General features: G+C 40.5%; 1 protein-coding gene across 14 annotated transcripts in view; it reads right to left on the bottom strand.

Annotated features, from left to right (window-relative positions):
• The window catches only part of FHIT (fragile histidine triad diadenosine triphosphatase), a 1,380,560-nt gene extending 1,357,824 nt beyond the window's left edge, over positions 1-22,736 (bottom strand). For 6 of the 14 annotated variants that reach the window (XM_049097828.1, XM_049097829.1, XM_049097826.1 and 3 more), the window contains exon 1: positions 22,558-22,735. The gene's annotated coding sequence lies outside the window, so the exon portion shown is untranslated. Of the gene's footprint in view, positions 1-12,142; positions 12,251-22,557 lie in introns of those variants that run through there. The other 8 variants (XM_049097821.1, XM_049097832.1, XM_049097822.1 and 5 more) reach the window with 3 other exon arrangements.
• Positions 22,737-23,699: the final 963 nt, after the last annotated feature.

Here is a 23,699-nt window from a genome sequence, read left to right as displayed (position 1 = left end):
GTGTTATCTGATACTCTGTTTCACCAGGGCCAAGCCGGTAAAATATAAACTGTAAGAGCAGTCAAGTGTTATTTATTTCTTCTGATGCAAAACTTGGGAACAGTAGAATTTCTCTGGTTAATGATTTTTTCATAGCGCATTTCCAATTTTCCACTACAGTTTATTGATCTGGAATACTAAAGCAGTTTTCTTCCTTAGCTAACGAACATGCCAAGCCCATGCCTGGGGTCCCACGAGAGATGTACCTCCAAAGGCAGCAGTGGTGGTAGCTCAGCAGGGAGCTAAGGAGCGGTACCATGAACCAAGGCATTTTCCTTACTGAAAGAATGTACTGGTCGAATCCTAGGCCTTTTGATCACAGGGAACACTTCCGTAGCCTCTGCACTCGGAGATGAGACTCTACCCCACAGTACTGAGAGCCAATGGGTTGCCCTTCCCAAAAGCAGTCTATTTTCCTGCATTTTCCCTCTGGTCCCCCGATATGGTTACTTTCAATTACCTTGATAGCCTAGGAAGAAAAATATCCCTCTCTCCATATTTCATTCACATAATAAGAATCTGCAAGCTGTTCTGTATGACAGATGAGAACTGTGAGCTGAAGCAACTTGTTCCGCCTGTCAGCCTCCAAGAACCCACAGCAATGAGATACAATCGTGATGACATTACTAGAGAAGAAGTGGGTCAAATACATGGTCACTTTAAAACAGAATGTCAACTGTTCTTTCCACTTCAGTAATTTGATGCAGTGGTGCCCCTCTCCCTGCCCCCCAAAGAAAAACAGAAAGAAAACAGCACTCACTGCTATTAGCATGTACATGTATACATACATACACACACACACACACACACACACAAATGCAACTATTATTAAAAGTATTGCTCCCAAAAGCCCTTTTTCAGCTTCTGACCAATCAGTCAACAAAAGTTTATTAAGTATTTACTAGGAGTCAGACACTAACTGAGGCAGAGTATTGAAAAGAGACACAGCCCCTGCCTCACAGAGTTTACAGTCTAGGGTAAAGGACAAACACTAAGAGATTGAAATAGATGTAATGAAGTACAAGGTACCGAAGGGGCTTATAAAATAACTAAGTCTTATGGATTAGAATGAGTTTCCCGGTGGAAGAGGGAAGCTGCCAAGTAGAATTAGTAGCCAAGTAAGAGGTGAGAAGGAAGAGCTCCAAGCAGAGGGCCTTTGTCTTCAAAAGGTTTCCTTGCCAAGAATCTAAGTCCTCAAGATGCAGGAGAAAGTATAATGGAATATAGGAAGCCATGAATCCACCACTAGGAGTAAGTCATCCTTTCCTTGTTTTAACCCCTAGTTCAAAAATTAATTAAAAGAAACATTTTTAGGGGGATCCCTGGGTGGCGCAGTGGTTTGGCGCCTGCCTTTGGCCCAGGGCGCGATCCTGGAGACCTGGGATCGAATCCCACGTCGGGCTCCCAGTGCATGGAGCCTGCTTCTCCCTCTGCCTATGTCTCTGCCTCTCTCTCTCTCTCTCTCTCTGTGTGTGACTATCATAAATAAATAAAAATTAAAATGTTTTTAAAAAAAAAGAAACATTTTTAAAAACACTAGTATACCTCAGTCCTATCTTGCCACATAAAGGTAAAAATTATCATAACCACATCTTCTTGCCGATCTAAATATTAAGGTAGATTTTAACTTTTAAAAAAATCTAATTGATCTTGACTGTACTGGTTAAAACCCATGGGCCATTTTTAAAAACATGTTTTGACAGCAGTGAAACATGCAGCACATACAACACCAAGAGCATAAATTTGTTCAGGGTACAAGAACATGAAAATTAACACAAGCAGTGGTAAATGTGATTTACAAAAAGACGCTACCAATGACTTGCCCCAAAGGTGGAAATTAAGAAAGAAAAGTTTCTCTTCTCAAATATTTGGTCATAAAGGTCCTGATTTGTTCTTGCAAAAAGCTGCTCATCCTTCTTATAGCACACAACTTTTTTTCCATGGGTTTAACAAATTGGAATGAGGAAGGAAACTGGATTTATTCATGAGTGTGCTTGCCCTTTCCACTAAACCCCAAAGTGTGACGTTTAGATTATTTTCTTTCCAATCTCATAATGCATCCCCAAAATCCAAAATCAATCAAAACTGCATTTACACTAAGGACTGAATTTGGCCCTAAAAACTCAATGACTGAGTGGGGTTACTAGTATATGGAGTTTGTTGTTGCTGTTGTTTTATGTCTTTATCTAGTAATTATCAGCAATGAATTTAGCAGTTACTCTAAAATGAACACAAGCCAGGGCTACTTTTATTTGTTTGTTTGATATTAGTTTCAGATATACAATATAATGATTCAATAATTCTACTCTTTTCTCAGTGCTCATCAAGGTAAGTGTACTCTTAATCCTCTTCAACTATTTCACCCATCCTCCCATCTACCTCCCCTCTGGTAACCATCTATTCTCTATAGTTAAGAGTCTGTTTCCAGTTTCTCTCTTTTTTCTTTGTTCGCTTGTTTAATTTCTTAAATTCCACATATGATGAGATCGTATGATATTTGTCTTTCTCTGACTGACTTATTTCACTTAGCATTATATCCTCTAGATCCACCTATGTTGTTGCAAATAGAAAGAATTCAATCTTTTATGCCTGAATAATATTCCATTATATATATACAATATATATATTGTATATATATTCCAGTCTGTATATAATATTTTATTTATATATATATATATATATATATATATATATATATATATATATATCACATCTTCTTTATCTATTTATCTATCAATGGACAGTTGGGTTGCTTCCGTAATTTAACATAATATAATGCTTCAATAAATATATATCTTTTCAAATTAGTGTTTTTATATTCGTTGGGTAGATACCCAGTAGTGGAATTACTGGATCATATGGTACTTCTATTCTTAATTTTTTTTAGCAACTTCCATACAGCTTTTCTACATTGGCTGTACCAGTTTGTTTTCCCACCAACAGTACATGACTGTTCCTTTTTCTCTACATCCTCACAACTAGGGCTACATTTTTTAAAATACCGTATGCTATTAAAAAAGATATACTGTATGCAAACCATGAGAATCCTGTTGCTTAGTTTGTATCTAGAGTTCAAGGCATATTTTAGGGGAAGTACTGGTCAAGTTAGAAAGTACCTACAAGAGGGCAACTAGATTTGGCGGAGGGTTCTGAACTTCACACAAGGAACAACTGAAGTACCTGAGGAGATTCAACCCAGAGAAAAGTAATAAGAGACACAAAAACCTACCTCCATATAGTCAGTGGATCACTATTGATAAAGGCATTCCATTTGAGCACTTCCTCTGCATAAGGCACTGGACAAGACAATGAAGATGCAGCACTGAGCAAGAAAGCACCAGTCCTTTTATCATGTCGAAGAGAAGATAGAGTTTTTCTGTGGCATTTCCCAGGTTATAGTGTAGCAGAGCAGAGCACAGATTCTGGAATCAGAGTACTAAAATCAAAGCCTGAGGTGGGCCAAATGGTGGCCCCAAAGAGACATGTCTGTGTCAGACAGAAGAGGAAAAAGACAGAGACAGCCATGTGAAAGAAATATGGCCACTTGGGGATCCCTGGGTGGCTCGGCAGTTTAGGGCCTGCCTTTGGCCCAGGGTGTGATCCTGGAGTCCCGGGATCGAGTCCCACGTCAGGCTCCCTGCATGGAGCCTGTTTCTCCCTCTGCCTGTGTCTCTGCCTCTCTCTCTCTGTCTCTCTCTCTCTCTCTCGAATAAATAAATGTTTTATAAAAAGAAAATTTTAATAAAAAAAAGAAAAAAATATAGCCACAAGCCAAAGAATGCCTAGAGCCACCAGAAGCTGGAAGAAGCAAGGAAGAATTCTTCCCTAAAGCCTTCTGAGGGAGGACACAACAGGCCTGAACTGTGACATTAAATTCCTTAAAAAAGGGGCACCTGGGTGGCTCAGCTGGTTGAATTCCTTAAAAAAGTACACAGGAGCTACCCTATGACCCAGCAATTGCACTAGCAGGTATTCACCCCAAAGATACAAATGTAGTGATCCGAAGGGGCACCAGCACCCCTGTTTATAGCAGCAATGTCCACAATAGCCAGACAAGGGAAAGAGCCCAGATGTCCATCAACAGATGAATGGATAAAGAGGATATGGTGTGTGTGGGGGGGGGGGAATAATACTCAGCCATCAAAAAATATGAAATCTTGCCATCTGCAACAACGTGAATGGAACTAGAGAGTATTATGCTAAGCAAAATAAGTAATAAGTCAATCACAGAAAGACAACTGTCATATGATCTCACTCTTTTGTGGAATTTAAGAAACAAAGCAGAGGATCACAGGGGAAGAGAGGAAAAAAATAAAACAAGATGAAATCAGAGAAGGAGATAAACCATAAGAGACTTTTAATCATAGGAAACAAACTGAAGGTCACTGGAGGGGATGAGGTGGAGGGATAGGGTAACTGGGTAATGGAAAAAAAAAAAAGAGTTGGGTTGATTAAAGAAAAAAGAAAAGAATGAAGTCTGAATCCTAAATCCTAATTCTCTCTATATTTCTAGCTCTGAGAATTTGAGCAAGTTACTTAACTTTTCTGGGTCTGTTTTCTTATCTGCAAAATGAAATTACAATAGTAATTAGTCAATATTTTGTGTAAACATGAAAAGCTATTAATAAATGTTATATCCAGAACAATGCAGGAAAAAAAAAGTACACAGGACATAATTTCTAAGCCACCATCCCTTAGATAAGAATGGAGGGGTTGCTCTTTATGCAAACTAGAACACGACCTATCTCACAGGCAAAGCTTCTTTATCTTCAAAGAAAATAAACCTACCTTTATAATTCTCTCCCTTCTTGGATTCAGAATGTTTCAGACACTGCCAACTACACCCTGGGAGACGAAGTCAAAATGTCCAGCAGGCCAGGCAGTAGGTCTAGGAAATTAAGATATAGCTGCCTGCTCCTATTAGTGGTATTGCTGCAGGGCCAGAATATCACGGTTCATTTGGGCCTGGTTTGGCTGAAAAGATACACGTTTCAAATAAGGCTAGACAGGAGAATAGATAAATAAAACTATGGAGGATTCACATAATGGAACATTATACAGCAGTCAAACCAAATAAAGTAAAGTACAGAATAGTGTATATTGCATGTTACTTTTTTTGTAAAAAAAAAAAAAAAAGGAAGAAAAGTAATTTATATACATATTTTCCTATCTACATTAAAAGATACTAAAAAAATTCAAAAGAAACTAACCAAAGTGACTACCCCAAGGGAAATGGGGGCAGAGATAGGGGGATGGGGGCAGGAATAGCAAAACCGTATCTTTTTCTATGGTTTTGATTTTTGAACCAGATAAATACAGTACCTACTCAGAAAAAAATTTAAGTCAGCTGAAACTAAAAAAAAAACAAAATAATGTTATAACTCACATTGTGGGTAATAGTATAAAATGGTACATACAAAGAGGGCAATTTGATGATATATATCAAGGACTTTAAAACTGGACCTTGGACCTAGTGATTCCACTTCTGAAAGGAATTTAAGGAAATAATGAGAGATTTGTACACATGCACACACACACACACACACACACCACACATAGAGATGTTCGTTACAGAATTGTCATAGTTAAAATTTTGAAAAATTCCACAGGTAAAATAATAGAGAATCAGTCAAAGACATTAGGAAACATTCAAACAATTGAGTGTTACGCAGCTGTTAAAAATTATATTCTAAAACAAATACTTGGCAATAAAGAAAAATATTCAAAGCATATATTTGAAATGATTCATTAATTTTTCAGTAAAATTTGTAAAGCATCTACCAGGTGCTAGGCGCTAAGATGGATGATGATTAAAAAGGCCAGTTACGAGGCAGTACATCAATGGGTAATCCCATGTTTCTGTGCACTTATGACTAAACTAGAAGGATAAACACCAAAATGAGAGCAGTGATTACCTCCTGGTGGCAAGATTATGGGTGAAATATATTTTCTATAATGATCATACATTACTTCTGCAATAAGAGGGGAAAAAGGCATCACTTTTTAAAATCAGGCTAACAACTCCTAGGATCAAGAATGTATCACTTCCATCTCTCTTTGCTCTGCCCTCTCTGATTCCCTGAACACATACATGATGTCTGCTTCAGCCACAGCCATCCTGTGACTAGTAAGGAAAAGCCAGGAACACTGTAGATATGTCCCTGACATCGCTGAGCTGCTGAACTAGAGCCACAGCCAACATCCCTCGCCCCCTCCCCCATACATCTAAGTTCTCTTCTTCTGGGGAAGAAATGATCCTCTGTTTATTTAAGCCATTATGAGTCACGTTTTCTCTTACTTGCAGCTGGAAGCATTTTGTGCTAACAGGGTAACATACTAACTAATAAAGGGCCATGCGAAGGCTGGACCCAGCAGTCCAACATGTTTATTTTGATCACCAAGTAGAGCCTGAAGATTGACATTAATTACCCTGCCAGCTACTGGCTCCACAGTCTTCTCTGATGTCCTTGGGAAGCAGAAGCCAGGAGAAGCTATTAGTGGGGAGAAGCTGTTAGTGGGGAGTCTACATACACAGGGAGCAGCACCTGCAGTGAAGTGTAGCTTACTGCCACCACTTATAATATGATCCAGCATTTCCACTTCCAAGAAGGTAGCCTAAGAATCATGAATGTGACGATGCATTCACATAAATATTCTTCATTAATATATATATCAGAAATAGCAGTAGGAAAAGACAAATGCCAAACAATTGGAATAGGATGACAAATAATCACATGGCCCCAACACTGGAGTACTCTGCAGTCATTAATGGCATGGGAACACACACACAATACATTGATGAGTAAGAAACAGGTAACAAAGATACATGTGAAGTATGATCCCAATTTAGAAAACTAACAGAACCAACAAATATACACATGCAATAAAAAAGGATGGAAAAATTAACCTCTGAAATACTGACAGTACTAGCATGAGGGTGTGGAATGCCAATGTCATTTTTTATTTTTTGAACATTTCTGTCTTTTTTTTAATCTCCTAAAATAAATGTATTTTCTCATGCAGTTGGTAAGAAGTTTTTTTGTGTTTTTTAATAACCCCTTCTCATAGAATCATGTGAGTCCTCTGACCAAGATGTTGGTCTCATCAATGCCAACTTGGTCTAGTATCTCTGCCTGCAGATCCAACAGAATTAACAAGAAACAATTTACATTTGTGTTTTAAAAGCAGACTGATGCCAACAGCAGCAAGCTGAGATACAGAAAAAGATAGGGAAATTTTAGGTTTCCAAGTGAATTTGCATTACATAAATGCAGTATGTTTTCTTTAATTCCATAAATACAGTTTTGATGCTGCCAATTTGAGAAAAATATTGATGTTTCCTTAAATAAGTCTATTCTATATTGAAATTCATTCCCTTACATGAAATGGAATGATCTTGGAAACAATAAGAATGAATGCTGATGTGCTGTGTCATTGATAAAAAGCAAATCATTTACATCCTTGTCTTGATCCATTAGACTTCATTACACAGAAATAGTAGCTATCATGCAGGTCTGACCTTTCCACCATCTGAGGACAGCAGCCAGCAGAGCTCAAGCTCCTGAATCATACAACCTGGGTTCACATTCCCAGCCCTACCTCTGGCCAGCTGGATGTCCGTAAGCACTTACTCAACCTCTCTGAGTTTCAGTTTTCTCATGTATAAACACAGATAGTGAGAGTATCTACCTCGTGGAGTTGCCCTGAGGATGAAATGAGAGAATCCACACAAAGGTCTGAGTTTCAAACCCAACCCACAGTAATCTGATAAAAAGTAAGTTCTCTTTGAACATGGTGTCAACCTATATGTGGAGATAGATCATGGACCTGGAACTTTTTGTTTTACTTTTAATAAAGTACTTTTTATTTATTAGAAGGTACAGTATATAACTGTTAAATGCTAATGCATAGCTTTGAAGGGAAAAAAAAGTCTCTTGCCTCATTTCTTCCTATTTTCCAGCTGTCATCCCCAGGGGTATCTGCATTCAAACATTTTGGTTATCCTCTCTTCTCACCATTTTACCATTTGAGATAAAGCTCTTTTCCAGTTTTACTGAGAAATCACTGGACATACATCATTGTAGAAGTTTAAGATATATAGCATGATGGTTGGATTTACTACATATATTGTGAAATGATTACCCGAACAGGTTTAGTTAACAACCATCCTGTCATACACACACAAGAGAAAAGGGAAAAAAAAAATTCTCCTTGTGATGAGAACTCTTAGGATCTAGTCTCTTTACAACCTGCCTGTGTAGCATTCAACAGTCATCACGTTGTATGTGTCAGCCCTAGGACTTAGTTTGTCTTATAACTAACTGGAAGCTTGTACTTTTTGACAACTTTCTTCCCATTCCTTCTCCCCTGCTCCCTTCACCCCCTGCCTCTGGTAACCACAAACCTGATTGTATTCTATGAGTTTAGTGTGGGGTTTTGGTTTCGTTTTTGTCTTTAGATCTCACAAATAAAAGTGAGCTCAAACAGTATTGTCTGTCTGTCTGATTTATTTCACTTAGCATGATACTGTCAAGGTCTATCCAGTCTCATTTTTATGGCTGAATAATACTCCAGTGTGTGTGTGTGTACGTGTGTGTGTGTATCATAACTTCCTTAATCATTCATCCATCAAGGGACACTTACATTGTTTCTGTATCTTGGCTACTATAAATAATTTTGCTGTGAGGGACACGTGGGTCTCAATAAGTTAACCATCTGCTTTGGGCTCAGGTCATGATCCCAGGGTCCTGGGATCCAGCCCACACCAGGCTCCCTACTTAGCTCCCTCTGCCTCTTCCCCTCCCCCATTTGTGCACACTCTCCCGCTCTCTCTCTCAAATAAAAAAAGTAAAATCTTAAAAAAAATAATGTTGCTACGAATACAGAGGGGCAGATATCCTCTCCAGTTAGTGTTTTCACAGCCTTTGTATATATGGAACATTAGATTCTGAAGAGGCTCCCATATTCTAAGAACTCATTTTGGATAGAGATACTTGACTTTGAAGTACAGATTTGATATCATTTATTCCCTAGGTTAAATGAGATGCTTAGAGAAAACGGTGGATCTTACAGACCACTGCAAGCAGGAAGGGGAAAGCCTGACCGCTTCACAGTGATGCTGCCAGCCTGTTGTCTCTCCCACCGTTCCCAGCTGATTCTGGAGACTGCTGCATATGCTTCTGGCATTTAGAACTCGGAAGAGTGAAGAAGCTGGGGAAGGAATCCACAGCCAACACAGAGAGCTCCCAGTGCCATTCCATGATCTACAAGAGCCAATTCCCAGTATGATTCTCCTAAAGTTGAACTGGAGGAAGAAAGTGGCTCTGGCAACATACAGGTCTCTGTTGTAGACACAAGACACAAACCAGCCCAAGTCTTTGAGAACATGATTGAAATGAGCAAGACCCCTGAATCTTTTCCAACTAAATGCATACCTTTCCTAGCTTTTGTGATGGATAAAAATAATTAAATTGTCCCACAGAGAAATTTTTTAAAAAATAGTGTTTTTGGAGGTGTCGAATTAAAATTCATTCAGTATTATGTAATCCTTCAAATACAACGATTGTTTACTCTGCTTTGATTTCTAAGCTTCCCTTTGATGACAAATATTAATATTTATCATTTTTCTGATGTTGGACTAATGAGAATCTTAAGTGTTTATGAGAAGGCATTTAAATATTACAGTACGAAAAAAAAAAATAAATAAATAAATAAATATTACAGTACGGTGAATGTGTTTGTTTTCTGATTCATATTCCTCTGTCTTAAACATCAACCAGCATTTATTTTTTTGTGCTGAATCCTGGGTGGCTGTTCATCAACATTTTCAGTAAGCTTTATATGGCCAGAACTGATGGCTTTTACATTTATTTGATGACCAAAGAGAACATGACAGTCCACCAAATAACACAGTACTATGGGAAAGATGTAGCTCTGATTTTCAAAGTGAAAATTGGCATCCATGTGTACAACTACCAGCCAGCAAAAGTAGACAGAGCTACCTTCCAGGTTTAATCAAGATAATATTTATTGAGTGCTAATCACATGTCAGGCACTGTGCAGGGGCATGCTTCACATCAACCCTCTCATTCGATTCTCACAACAACTAAGAGCTAAATAGTATTATTGTCTTCATTTTACATAAAAGAAAAATGCAGACAGGCTGAGTACTTTGTTCAAGATTATACAGCTAATGAGAAGCACAGACAAGAGGAACACCTGTGTGGCTCGGTGGTTGAGTGTCTGCCTGTGGCTCAGGGTGTGATCCCGGGGTCCTGGGATTGAGTCCAGCATCAAGCTCCCTGGAGGGAGCCTGCTTCTCCCTCTGCCTGTGTCTCTGCTTCTGCCTCTCTCTCTGTGTGTCACATGAATAAAAAAATAAAATCTTAAGAAAGAAAGAAGGAAAGAACAAAAGAAGAAAGAAAGAAAGAAAGAAAGAAAGAAAGAAAGAAAGAAAGAAAGAAAGAAAGAAAGAAAGAAAGAAAGAAAGAGCAGGAATCAGTCCTCAGAGCCAGAGAGTAGGCTCTTATCTCTTAACTCCCAGCATTTGAAAATTCCTCTTATCTGTACAGCATAAATGGCCATCTGCATGAAGCAGCAGCCTTCAAGGCAACTCAGACTTTCAGATCTTGATGGCAATGATGAGACAGAACATCCTGTCCATCACAGGCCATGCGTTGCTTCACGTACAGAGACAGAGCAAGATCCACACCTTCAGGGAGCAAACTTCTAAAGAGGGAAAATAGACATTAACATAATAAACAAGGCACTCTCTCCAGTAAGGGGAGGAAATGGGAGGCTGTACAATTCAGGAAATGGTAAGAGGAGCTGAGGTCCAGGACTTTAACACATTTCACTTACCTCTGCCCTCTATGGAACCAAGACTTAGCTAACAGAGAAGTAATGGAGCAGAGCCCAGAAGTAGGAAGCACAGTGTGAAGTTCAACATCAAATTCTAAGTTAGGGACCAGGTGCTGAGCACGTGGCATCAGCAAAAGAGCCACCACTCCTGCCCTCACAGAGCTTACAGTCTGGAGGGAAGAGGGCACTGATCAAAAATAGAGGTTAAATAAAGGCTGAAAAAAAGTATAAGAAGTCAAGGAAGCTAAAAACACAGGAACAATTAACCTACAGAGGACTAAGGGAAAAGGTCATCATTCTGCTGACCTACAGAGGACTAAGGGAAAAGGTCATCATTCTGCTGACTCCATCTGTGACCCAGAGCAAGTCATTTCCCCTCTCTAGAACTAAGTCTTCAAATTTGTAAATAGAAGGGACAAGACTAGGTGAATCCAACAAACTTCCTTCAAGCTTCCTTCCAGCCTATAAAAATTGTACCTTATCTCTTCTTCCACCCACTCACCCACCTACCAATAGACCCAAACTGCTCTTACTTCCTAGTTCTCTTTTGTTCTCTGTTCATCTGCACCCTTCAAGCAAGGGCTCTGTTCTTGAATTTCATTGCCATGTGGCAGTTCAGGAAGCATATGGGTCTGACAGCCCATCAGAGGCAGAACTGGGTGCAGCAAACACTCTGCCCAGAACCCAAGTGAAGGCAATGAAAAGGGACTGAGTTAAACACATGGAATGCAGTGTCCAGAGAGCATGTTAACAGATAAAAAAGAAGACTTTTAATGGCAGGCACTAGGGAGGCATCAGCCAGGACCATAGCTGATGTTTTGACAAGAGGGAAGGAGAAAAGTGGAAGCAGGTGCTCAGAGATGTGGGTCAACAGAAGGAAGACCTGGGCAGAGCAAGGCTCCAACCACAGTACTGAGGATCAGGAAGAGGGCCATCACCCAAAGAATACAGTCCAGACTCCATCCTTTGATCTTTAGGCCCTGTGCAGCCAGACCAACCTCACCCAGTGCCAGCCCCTCTTCAATCTCTATGGTCTACCACAGATGCTTCTCTCATCCCTTTGAGCATGTCAAGCTCTTTCCCCATGTAAGCCCTGGGCACGACCTGGAATGCCACTTCACCAGCTCTTCATACAGCTCCTTCTTGCTCATCCTTTACTTAGGTCTCAGCTCAAATATCATCTCCTCCTCCCTGGCTACCCTACCTAAATAGGTTACCCATCCCCTTTTTGCTATCACAGTACCTTAAACTCTTCCTTCCCAGTACTTGGCATCTTATAATTACATCTGTTTGCCCAAGTATTGTCCATGTCCCCCACTGGACTCCTCAGGGCAGGGAATGTCCCCACCTTGTTCACTGATGTAGAACCACAGCCAGCACAGTGCCTAACATATAACAGGCCTCGGTAAATGGTTACCAAGTGAATAAATCAATGATGAACAAGGGAATGACTCACACACCCAATAAGAACTGGCAAGAATATAGTTGGAGATTAGGTACAGAAAGTGGGATACCAGGCCGATCAGAGATTGTCCAGACAGGAACCCAGGGAGATCCACAGTCAGAGCAAGCAGCAGCATCAAGTCGGATTTGCTACTGCACCTGTTAGCAGGCTATCATCCCATGTTCCACCTGCCTGCTTACCTTAACTTCCAGATATTACTTCCAGATCCTGAACCCACTCTCTGCTTACCTGCCACTAGTGTGAGCAGCCCCTTCATACCAAGAGAGTCTCACAGAAACCTGGCCAACCCGAAGTAACAGAAGCTGCTATGCAGACCTCTCATATCCAGTGATTAGTATTCATAATCATGAGAATAACTAATACATGCCAAGGGCGTTAGACATACAGCCTTAGTCAGCTACCACTATAACCCCCAATTTAAAGGTGAAGAAACAGACTTAGTCTAGAAACCTACCAATGGTCGCACATCTGGTAAATGGTAAAGCCACATGCCTTAGGTTTAAAGATCTGGATTTCTGAGCTCAAAAATAATAAAAATGTAAAATAAAATAACAATAATAAAAATAAAAGCTAATGTTTACTAAGAAATTCCTATATGAGAGATGCTGTGCTAAAATTTTATATGAATTATCCCATTTTATTCATATCTACCTATGAGGTACATACTACTATGCCTATTCTAGAGAAGAAAATAAAATTCTGCAAAGCAGAACAACTTGCCTAAGATCACCGTCAGCCTACAGCAGAGCAACACACGTATTTGTGAACTCTAAACAATGCTATTCATTACATTAAAACAGAATGGTAACAGAGTAGGAGCCATAAAGAACCAGAACCTTGCCTTCCAAGTGCCTTCCATGGACCAGTAGCATCTGCAACACCTGGGAGGAGCTTGTAAGAAATGCAGAAGCTTCTGGCCTCATCAGGACCTTTGCATACAGTTTCAGCCAGTCCTCAACCCAGGAGTTGGACACAGCTGTTTCGTCTGTGCTAGGAAGCCAAACACAGTTAATTCCTCTAGGCCAGGGAAGTGTTGGCTAGTTGCCTCTTGGAAGTTCAAGAGCTGAGAGAAAGCCATAGCTTCGAAGAAGCTTTCTGCCCTGGTCAGAGGGGCCAAGAAACAGCCTCAGCTGCAAATTTATCTGTGGCCACTGGCTGCCTTGCTCTTACCCACTCAATCAGCAGATCCTAGCAACTGGGATTTCAAAGTGCAGTGGCCACCTGCTATTTATATAGCCCAGTATCACTTCCCCTTTTATGAAGGTACCAGCACCTCCCATTACTCAGGGTCTCTGTGTTACACCCATGCAGGCTGTGCACTGCACAACTCCAGAGGGAACCATTCACATACATATTTGTAAAAACAAAAAACTACCCAGAGCACCTGGGTGGCTCAGTGATTGAGCATCTCCTTTGGTGCTTGATCCTTTGGTCCTGAGATCAAGTCCCACGTCAGGTTCTCTGTGGGGAGCCTGCTTCTCCCTCTGCCTATGTCTCTGCCTCTCTCTGTGTCTCTCATGAATAAATAAAATCCTAAAAAAAAAAAAAATTTCCATCCCCCTCCACCTATCTTTTTGGTTGTTAAAGGTCTTCATAGGCTCTGCATTTATTTCTACCTTTCTGTTGCTTTTTCCTGCCCTCTTTAGGATCACTACCTCTCCATCTACCAGCTTCATTCCTGGGAGAATCTGAACAGGAATTGCCCGTGTTCCAGGGTTGAGAGAAACAACCTTACTCCAGCAGGTCCTAGCCCTGTCCTCTGTCTGTCCTCGGGACTCCACACACATACACAAACTCCTGCTTCTGGGTATCATTTAAACATCTCCTGGCACAACCAAGCCAACCAAGCAGGTACAGTCCTGCTTTATTTAATGTGGAGACGTTTTGGGGTTTTTTTTCTTCCAAAAATGAAGACACGGGAAGAAGACTTGAAGTCTTGCAGAAAATGAAAATTTTGTTCTTACCATATAGCACACACTTCAGTGATTAAATGGCTGCAGACCATACTCTCCTCCAAACTGCCCAACTAAAATATGCGTGCATTAAACCTCATGAGGGAGTACTGATACTTCCACATTATCTATGATGGGTTTTAACTCCAATAGCTGTGAGTCTGAGAAACTGCAAAATACACTGCATTTTAATGGAAATCTTACTATCAATAAAAAGAGGTAAATCCATAACAAGGAACACTAATAAACATATAAATAGACCCAGAAAGAGTCTTTAAGTTCCAGTATACTGTCAAATGTGTGCCTTCTGCAAAACTCTTAGCAAGTTTCTCATTTTTCTCTCCTATTCCCACTTATACATCATTAAAAGAAAACCTTGGCCTACGTACAAAATAATCCCTAAAATATGTAATTTTTTAACTGTATTTTAAACCCTCCAAGAAAAACACTTTTAAAAATTTTTTCTATTAAGTCAACACAGTAGAAAAATAAAACTACTACATTGTGAAATGACCTCCTAGTGAGTAAAAAAGCTCAGGAAAGGCTGAAAAACGAAATTATGGTTCGGGGTAATAGAAATTCAGGCCAAGAATGCTCCCAGATGCTGGATATAAGATTTTAAATGTAAATATTCAGATGCAAACAAACCTAAGGATATACATTTTCTGTAAGGAAAAAAAAAAAAACGTTTAAGAGGAAAGGACCCCCATATATTATGGAACACCCAGCAAATTAAAGATATTTCATCGAACTCACCTAATTATTCTGCCCTGAAATGGAGGGTGAGGGTAACTATTAAAAAAATTAAAAAGGAAAGTAATCTTTATAACAGGTAGCCTCGCTGGAAGCCTTCATTTCAGGCTACTGAATTAGAATTTACAAATGTTACTGGTTAAGCCTCACGTTAGGCCTGGAACCTACTTAATTTTTTTTTTAATAAAAATTTAAAGAATGTTACTGGTTAAAATGGTTTGTAGTTTATCTGAACAACAGTTTAAACCTTTACAATAATGCAGCCACAGCTCATGAAAGCACGTAACTCAGTTTCTTTCTTTGGAACGTAGTTGTAATGGTTAATAATTTTTTTCCAGCTATGAAGAATAAAACAAACTAAATATCAGGGAGAGAAACAAAGCCTGAACAAAATTGAAAATCCTGATTCAAGTGAGCACACATAGAGATACAAGGGCAGGGTGTGGGGAGGCCTTGGGTTTCACTTCAAGGAAAACCCAGGACACAACCTATAGTTAGTTCATCAGATTCCAGGAGAGCTTTGTGTCAAGGCTTATCATCTCTTTCACACCCAAAGTCTTAAAAACGCTCCTTTCTAGATATTTCCTTCCCCACAAAGGCCTTTCACCTATTAGATTGTACCTGATTCATTTCAAGATGTTCTGTTGTTAGAATCTATGCTTCTCATCCTAAATGCACTTCAGAATCACCTGGGAAACTTAAAAGGGAAGCTACCAATGCCTACCTCCCGTCCACACTCTAATTCGATTGCTCTGGATGGGACCAGCGCCAGGTGACTTGAACTTGTACCGAGGGCTGAGAACCACGAGTTGAAAAGCACTCCAAACAGGTTAAAATTATGTAAAGAAGGAGGCACTATAATTGGGCTTAAATAAATTTACATGAGGAGGCAAAGTGCCTCAAATTCCCACCTTAATCAGTTATAAGATGGTACTTTAAGAATCCCAGGGTAGGTTGTTTTTTTTTTTTTCCATCAAATTGAGACAGTCTCTTATGGGAGAAATGTATCTAGTTGCCCATAATACTCAAGTTTTTACCAAGGATCAAAGAATTTCCTCACTTCACATGTGAGACAGAAACAAAAACAGCACAATTAGAAGTGATCCATTTCAGGGGTGCCTGGGTGGCTCAGTCAGTAAAACAACTGACTCTTGATTTCAGCTCAGGTCATGATCTCAGGGTCATGAGATGGAGCCCTGCTTCAGACTCCACACCGGACATAGAGCCTATTTAAAATTCTCTCTCTCCCTCTCCCTCTGCCCACCTCTCACAATAAAAATAAAAAATAAAAAAAATTTTTAAAAAGTGATCTATTCCATGTAATAATTTAGTATTCAAAATATGATTTTACGAGATGCCTGGGTGGCTCAGTGGTTAAGCATCTGCCTTTGGCTCAGGGTGTGATCCTGGAGTCCTGGGATTGAGTCCCACATTGGGCTCCCTGCATGGAGCCTGCTTCTCCCTCTGCCTGTGTCTCTGCCTCTCTCTCTCTGTGTGTGTCTCTCGAATAAATACATAAAATCTTTTAAAAATATATGATTTTTAAAACATGGAACAGGGTGCATGAAGTTGTCGTTTTTGTTAATAACAATAAGAGTAGGGATCCCTGGGTGGCGCAGCGGTTTAGCGCCTGCCTTTGGCTCAGGGCGTGATCCTGGAGACCCGGGATCAAATCCCACATCGGGCTCCTGGTGCATGGAGCCTGCTTCTCCCTCTGCCTGTGTCTCTGCCTCTCTCTCTCTCTCTCTCTCTCTCTCTCTGTGTGACTATCATAAATAAATAAAAATTAAAAAAAAAAAAAACAATAAGAGTATATTCAAAGCTACCATTTGAGTGCCCAGTTATGTAAATATTCAGATACAAACAAACCTAAGGACATACATTTTCTGTAAAACAAAAACAAAAACAAAAAAACGTGGGACACCTGGGTGGCTCAGCAGCTGAGTGGCTGCCTTTGACTTGGCATGATGGGGGGGTGGGGTCTGGGCTCCTGCAGAGAGCCTGCTTCTCCCTCTGCGTGTGTCTCTGTCTCTGTCTCTCTCTGTGGGTCTCTCATGAATAAATAAAATCTTCAAAAAAAAATAAAATAAAGAAAATAAAAGTTTAAAAAGAAAGGACCTCAATATATTGTTAAAATTAAGTTAAAATTTAAAATACCACCCCACAATAGGAATTATTACCTCTGTTTCACAGATAATAAGGAAACTGAGGCTCGGCAAGACTAGGACACTTTCCCCAGAGCCACCCTGCAAGTGACTGGTAGAATCAAGACTAGCATCCAGGTCTTTGGCTCCCTAGGGTCCATTCTCTTAACCACTACCATCTCTCATCTACACCTCTCAAGACTCTCCTCAGTACTTGCTCCACAAAGTTACAGCCCACGGACCAGCAGTATCAGCCCGTTAGAAGTCCTGAATCTCTGGCCCATTCCAGATGTACTAAAGCAGAACCTGCAGCTTCAGATCAACAGGAGATTGATATGCATATTAAAGTCAAAAAACACAGGCCTACATGGACAAGTCTCTCTCACAAACTCATCGTCTTTACTGCATCCATACTTTTAAAGAAGAAATCCTATCATTTCATTTCCCAGTGGTTTCCCAAATGCCCTTGGAATAAAGTCCAAAATGCTTTCACAATACAGGTAACTGGACTCTGTGGAAGATTGCTGGTGCCTCCCTATCCTCTCATGTTCCCTCATCCAGTGATTTTTATATCCCAGACAGAAATCTTTCTGCTCCTCAAATCCCAGGATCTCCCTCTTCCTTTCCTATCTGCTCCTCAAATCCCAGGATCTCCCTCTTCCTTTCCTATCTTCCTCCCTCCCTTCCCTCCTTCCTGCCTTCCTTCCTTCCTCCAAGCCCTTCCCCGCCTAAAACTGATCACCACCCACCACCGCGACCAATTCCATGTTGGCCACATTCACCACTGCATCTCCTGCGTGTAATCGTGCCCCACCAACACAGAGCTAGGAGCAGGTAAATGTGCTGAATACATCCGTGCTTAGGCTACTGAGGGCTTCTGATGTTCCCTTTGTCCATTTGCTCTTTGCTCTTTCCTGTTTCTCCTTCCCTGTGCCCTACACCTCTCTTCTCTCACTGAACCTCATCAGTAACCTCGTGGCTGTTGGAGTTGTCAGCTTTCGAGAGACACACTACCATGTCCACATGTCCATTGCCCTAGGGTTATTCACCAGCAGGGTGATGACTGTTTCATTTTAACCCAGAGACAACTGGAATAGGCCCAGCCCTTTCCAGAAGTAGACAGAAGGCTCCACTGACAGGGGCAGGCCACTTTTCAATCTGAGATTTAATATATAGATGGAACCATAGATCAAGGACCTCTCAGCAGGCAATGTAGTCAAAAGCTTCACTATTTCTCTACCCACACAAAGAGTATCACTGTGCTGACAAGATCGATTATCAAAGTTGTGGGCATTAGTAAAAAAAAAAAAAAAAAAAAAAAAAAAAAAAAAACAAAGTTGTGGGTAACTTCATACTTTAAATATGATGGCCAACCTTGCTATTCTAAGAAACCAAATGGCAAATCTTTTCATAAAGCAGATACCTGCCTCAAGTTGAAATTGTGGATAAACCTGATACATTTTCATATATTGTTTTCATTAATAACAAAAATAAGAGCTACTATTCATCTATTGAATACGAACTGTTGAGTGCATGATAACATGCTCAAAGTTTCAAAAACATTCTCTTATTTAATCTTTATCATCACTTTATGAGGTAGAAATGCTTATTATCCATATTTTACAGAGGAAACCAATAGCTAAGTAACCTGCCTCTTAGGGCAGGGCTGGGATTTAAATCATAGGCCTCCAGACTACCACTCTCTATGGCTTCTTTGCTATGTTTTGCTATTTGGATCACTTTCTCGTCTGAGAAATCATAGACATGGACATTCCCAAAGAAACAGCCCCTTGGAAGATGACCTCAAAGGCTGAGATTTTTCTTCGCAGTGTAGACATTGAAAGGAAAGCAACCTGCTACATCTTCTATTTCAAAGTATTTCTATCTTAAAAGAGATTCAAGAAAAAGATGTGGGAACAGAGCTCAGGGGTGCTTATGAACACAATTTCACAAATATTTTTTCAGCATCTACCAGTGGTCAGCCATGTGCTAGAAGCTGAATGATCAGACTGTTAGCTAGGAGAGCGCTGGGCAGGGCAGGGGGTACAGAAAGCAATGGGGAAAATATTTCCCATAAATACTGTTTCAGAAATGTTTAGCCAATAATTTATAAAAATGTTAGTTTATTATCTAATTATGTAGAAAGCTTCTTTCACGCACAGAAGGTGAGATACCTACTTTATTATCTGTGACTATGTAAAATGTGTCTTCTAAACAGAAGTTTTACATAATTCTAGTAACTCATGTGTTCCCATATTAGAGGGTTAGACTATAACTTGTATAAATGCAAACAGTGTCAGATTTTGTTCTCAAGGACCTGAAAGAACGAAAGAGAAAAAAAAAAAAAAAAAAACCACTGGGAGCCAAAATGAGACATTCCCAAAATAGAAAGGAAGCACTTTGAAGCTGCATGTATATACAAATAAAGAGAGGAGAAATATTTCCGAAAGTATTTCATCAAGTATTTACAGAGATATGGATAGGATGAGAACACCAAGTAAAAGAAATCATGAGCCTGAAAGGTCACATACAGTACTATGAGGCCTCCAGGAACCTGGCTCCTTGCAGAAACAACATGCCTTTGACACAAGGCCATGACATAAAGACCATGGATCTCTCTCCTCATTTACAAAATGAAGGACTTAGAATAGGTGGTTTTTAAGTTCCTTCTAGCCCTACTTTAGCACTTTAATCCATGTGGCCCTTGCACATAGAGATGAGCATATAAAGATTCTCAAAAAACATTTGTTGAATTAATGAAACATTACAACCTTACTACTAATAAGAAAAGAGACTTTACAACAATTGGTCCTGGCCTGTGGCCTACAAAGAATAAATTAGGAGAGCAACCATTTCCTAAACAGCTTCACATCTGGTGCTCCTTCTAGCTGACTGCTGATAGAATGAAAATAACCCTGGACTTGGAAATAAGACACTTGGGTCTAGTCTCAGCCCTGACACAAACCAACTGTGTGACCTTGGGCAAATGGCTTTACCACCTGGGCCAGTTTCCTCATCTCTAAAATAAAGGTATTATAAAGCTATATATAGCTAACATTTGTGGAACCTTTACTATATGCCAGGAACTGTTCCAAGATCTTTGCCTTAAATTTAAATAATCTCAAAGGTTTTTTGCAGCTCTAACATTTAGTCTGACTACAGAGAAAAAACATGGTATAATGGAAGGATTCCAAACTCTGTACTCAGAAACGTCAGGCTCCCTCTCACTGTTGGGTGGCGTCTTTTTTTAAGCAGTGACTGTTGGAAGACTGGGTTGCAATCTGAGGACTTCTTGTCCCTAGATGAGTTAATTTGGACAGGTTGCTTAACTAAAACTTTGTTTTCTAATATGTGAAAAGCATGTAAAATGGTTATGTCTCTCATGTAGCTTTTGAGTTATAGTTATAAAAGTTATAATAGTAACTATATTATAGTAACTATATAATAGTAACTATATTATAGTAACTATATAATAACTATATTATAGTAACTATATAATAGTAACTATATAATAGTAACTATAATACTAGCTATATAATAGTAACTACATAATAGTAACTATATAATAGTAATATATATATTATTATAGTATTATATATTATATAATATATATTATAGTAATTATATATATGTTATAATTATATATATTATATATTATAGTAATATACATATTATTAGAGTAACTATATAACAGTAACTATATAATAGTAACTATGTAATAGTAACTATATTATAGTAACTAATAGTAATTATACAATAATATAACTGATATATTACAGTTATATATAGTTATATATAATATATAATATAGCTATAAAAATTAATATAATTTTTATTATAATTTATATTAATTTATACAATAAATAGTATAGTAATAGTAATTTATATTAATAAATACATATTTATTTTATTACTGGGTGTGTGACCGTGGACAAATCACCTTCTAAAGGTTTTTCCTTATCTACTGATGGGAGAGGTAGTGTTATGAAAAGAAGTAATGTAAACATTCTGTAAATTGAAAAAAAAACAACAAACAAAAAAACATTCTGTAATTTGTCGAGTGTTAGCTGTGTTTGAAAACATGCATATTCCCTAATACTTGGAAAAGCGTATACAATACTCTCCTAAGGCTTGTAACAGCATACACAATCAATGACAACGACGACAACAATAATAAAAGACATCTTTACAAGACACATCTCTCCAGTCCCCCAACAACAAAGGACAGCTTTCCTAAGCATCTCTCTAATCCCCGCTCGCCGCAGGTGGACACAGCGGCTGGCCCTCAAGAACGCAAGGCCACATGGAAGTTGTAGTTCCGAATCACACAGCGGACCCCCAGAACGGCTGGAAGTGAGACTTCATCTCCCAGGAGACACCTCGCCGCACCAAATGGCACGCTGGGAGATGTTGCTCCAACCTGCCGGGAAACAAGCAGCGGGACTCCAACTCCCAGAAGCCTCCGCTCCTCAGGCCGCGGGCGGTAAGATGGAGCCGGAGAGGGAGGTTACAGGTACACCACCTGCCTAACAGGTGCGAGTAGGGGCCTTTCTCAGTAGCCCCAGGCCCAGCACGGGGCAGCGCCTTTCTACAACCACCACTGGGATGGATCATTCTCTGCCGGCCCCCAGCCCATTTCTTGAGAGATCCGGAAAAATAAAGTAGCAAGCTTGCAAAGGGGCCGACTTTCACAAACGGAAACGGGACCTCCTTTCGCTTTCGGCTCCAGCTAGCATCCTTGGGCCACTTGGGCAGAGACCTTTAAGCTCTTTTTTTTTTTTTTTTCCCCCAAGATAAAACACCATGAGTGGCTGGTCCGAGGTCCAACACAAGGAGGAGCATTTCGATCCTGGGGAGGAGCCTCCAACTTCGGTCCCCCTCCCCCCTCCCCCCTCCCCCGGCCCCACACGGATAGACCTTTAAAAATCCCTGCATATTTTTATACAAAAACTATATTCATCCATAAATAGTCCAAACGGGTGGTCATGGAGTTCCCCCACCGCAAAGAATCCAGTGCGGTGGTCAACTACACCGCCAGCCAGGTACGGCTGCTGGGGCGTCCCTGGAACCCCGCTGGCATGACCCCGTGCCTCAGTTTACCCTCTTACGCAGCACATGAGGGGCGGGCTAGGGTTAGGGCTGGTGGTCAGAATGGGTCCTCGGGACAGACGCCCCCACCCCCTGCACACACACACCCTCACCCTCTAGGAGCTGTGCGAGCCAGTCCCCGCCCCATGGGACCACGGTGGGGCGGGGGTGGGGGGGTGTAAGGACCAGACGCGCCTGGAAACCAAGACCCGCACCCCAGAAACACTCTTCGACTGGGGCTTGCCCCTGCCCCTACCTTCCAAGATCTTGGCAGCTGGGAAGTGAAAGGCAGAGGGAGGGAGCGCGGGGCAGGAGCGGCGCCTGGGCGTGTGCCCACTGGGGTGGCCACCTGAGGGACCCGGGAACTGGAGGGCAAAAAGTCCCACGACGGGACGGAGCGGAAGGCGGACTACAATTCCCAGGTGGCGCCGCGGTGGCGAGGGGGCGGGACCTAGGATGGCCGCGGGCTTGAGGACAGAAGCGAGGGCCAATAGGCATAAAGTATGCGCCTAAGCCGGGCCAATCAGAAGCTATAATGACAGTGACGCTGAATAAGGGGTGCAAAACCTTGTTTCCCCAAGGGAAGCAGCTGGGGTGTGAACATCCTTGCAAAGGGGTTTTTGTCATGAACTTCACAATCTCGTTTTTTCGAAATGGCAAAAGAAATAAGATTCTTCAGGCTATGCTGCTTTTTTTTTTTTTCCCCTCCTTATTTCCTCCCAAACGTGTTGAGCTTCCCCCGCCCCACTACTCCTCACTGGCTGGATTTTCTTGCACTTCCTCTACTCAATCTGGACCATTCTTGAATCCTAAAGCCTTCTTTTCTTTATGCTTCTCTTATAACACGGGCTCGCAGTCTTTTACTTGAACCACTCTACGACTACACTCGGCCTTCCCTGGAATCCTAACTAAAATTGCACCGCAAACACCCTCGTCCCCTTCTTTTCTTTTTTTTTTTTTTTTTTTTTTTGGTGCTATTTTTCTACTCAGCACTTTTCCTTACCAAACACTGTGTGTAATTCATTTAACTTTTTTTTTTTATCGTCTTGTCCTCCAGAATGAAAGATCTATGCAGATGAAGATTTTTTTTGTTCTGCTCGCTGCAATATGTCTAGCACCTAGAAGCATACAATATATATAGTAGGCACTCAGTAAATATACTTTGAATAATGGAATGAAATCTACAGAGTAGCCTTTGCTTTCTGTTCTCCCTTTTTTCGATGCAGATCAATTAAATCCATCCCTGACAACCGTGGAGGGGGGTGGTCCTGTGCTTGCTCCCTTTTCAAATTCAAAATCATTCTCGAAATAGTGCCTAGGATGCTGGAGCCATCACTGAGTCAGATGCGGTTCTTAACTTCAAGATGCTCCTGGCCTAGAGGAGTATGAGAAGCAAAC

Source organism: Canis lupus, chromosome 20, assembly GCF_003254725.2.
Source record: "Canis lupus dingo isolate Sandy chromosome 20, ASM325472v2, whole genome shotgun sequence".
Taxonomy (NCBI): domain Eukaryota; kingdom Metazoa; phylum Chordata; class Mammalia; order Carnivora; family Canidae; genus Canis; species Canis lupus.
The sequence above is the reverse complement of the archived record's forward strand: the minus strand, read 5'-3'. Positions and strand labels throughout refer to the sequence as shown.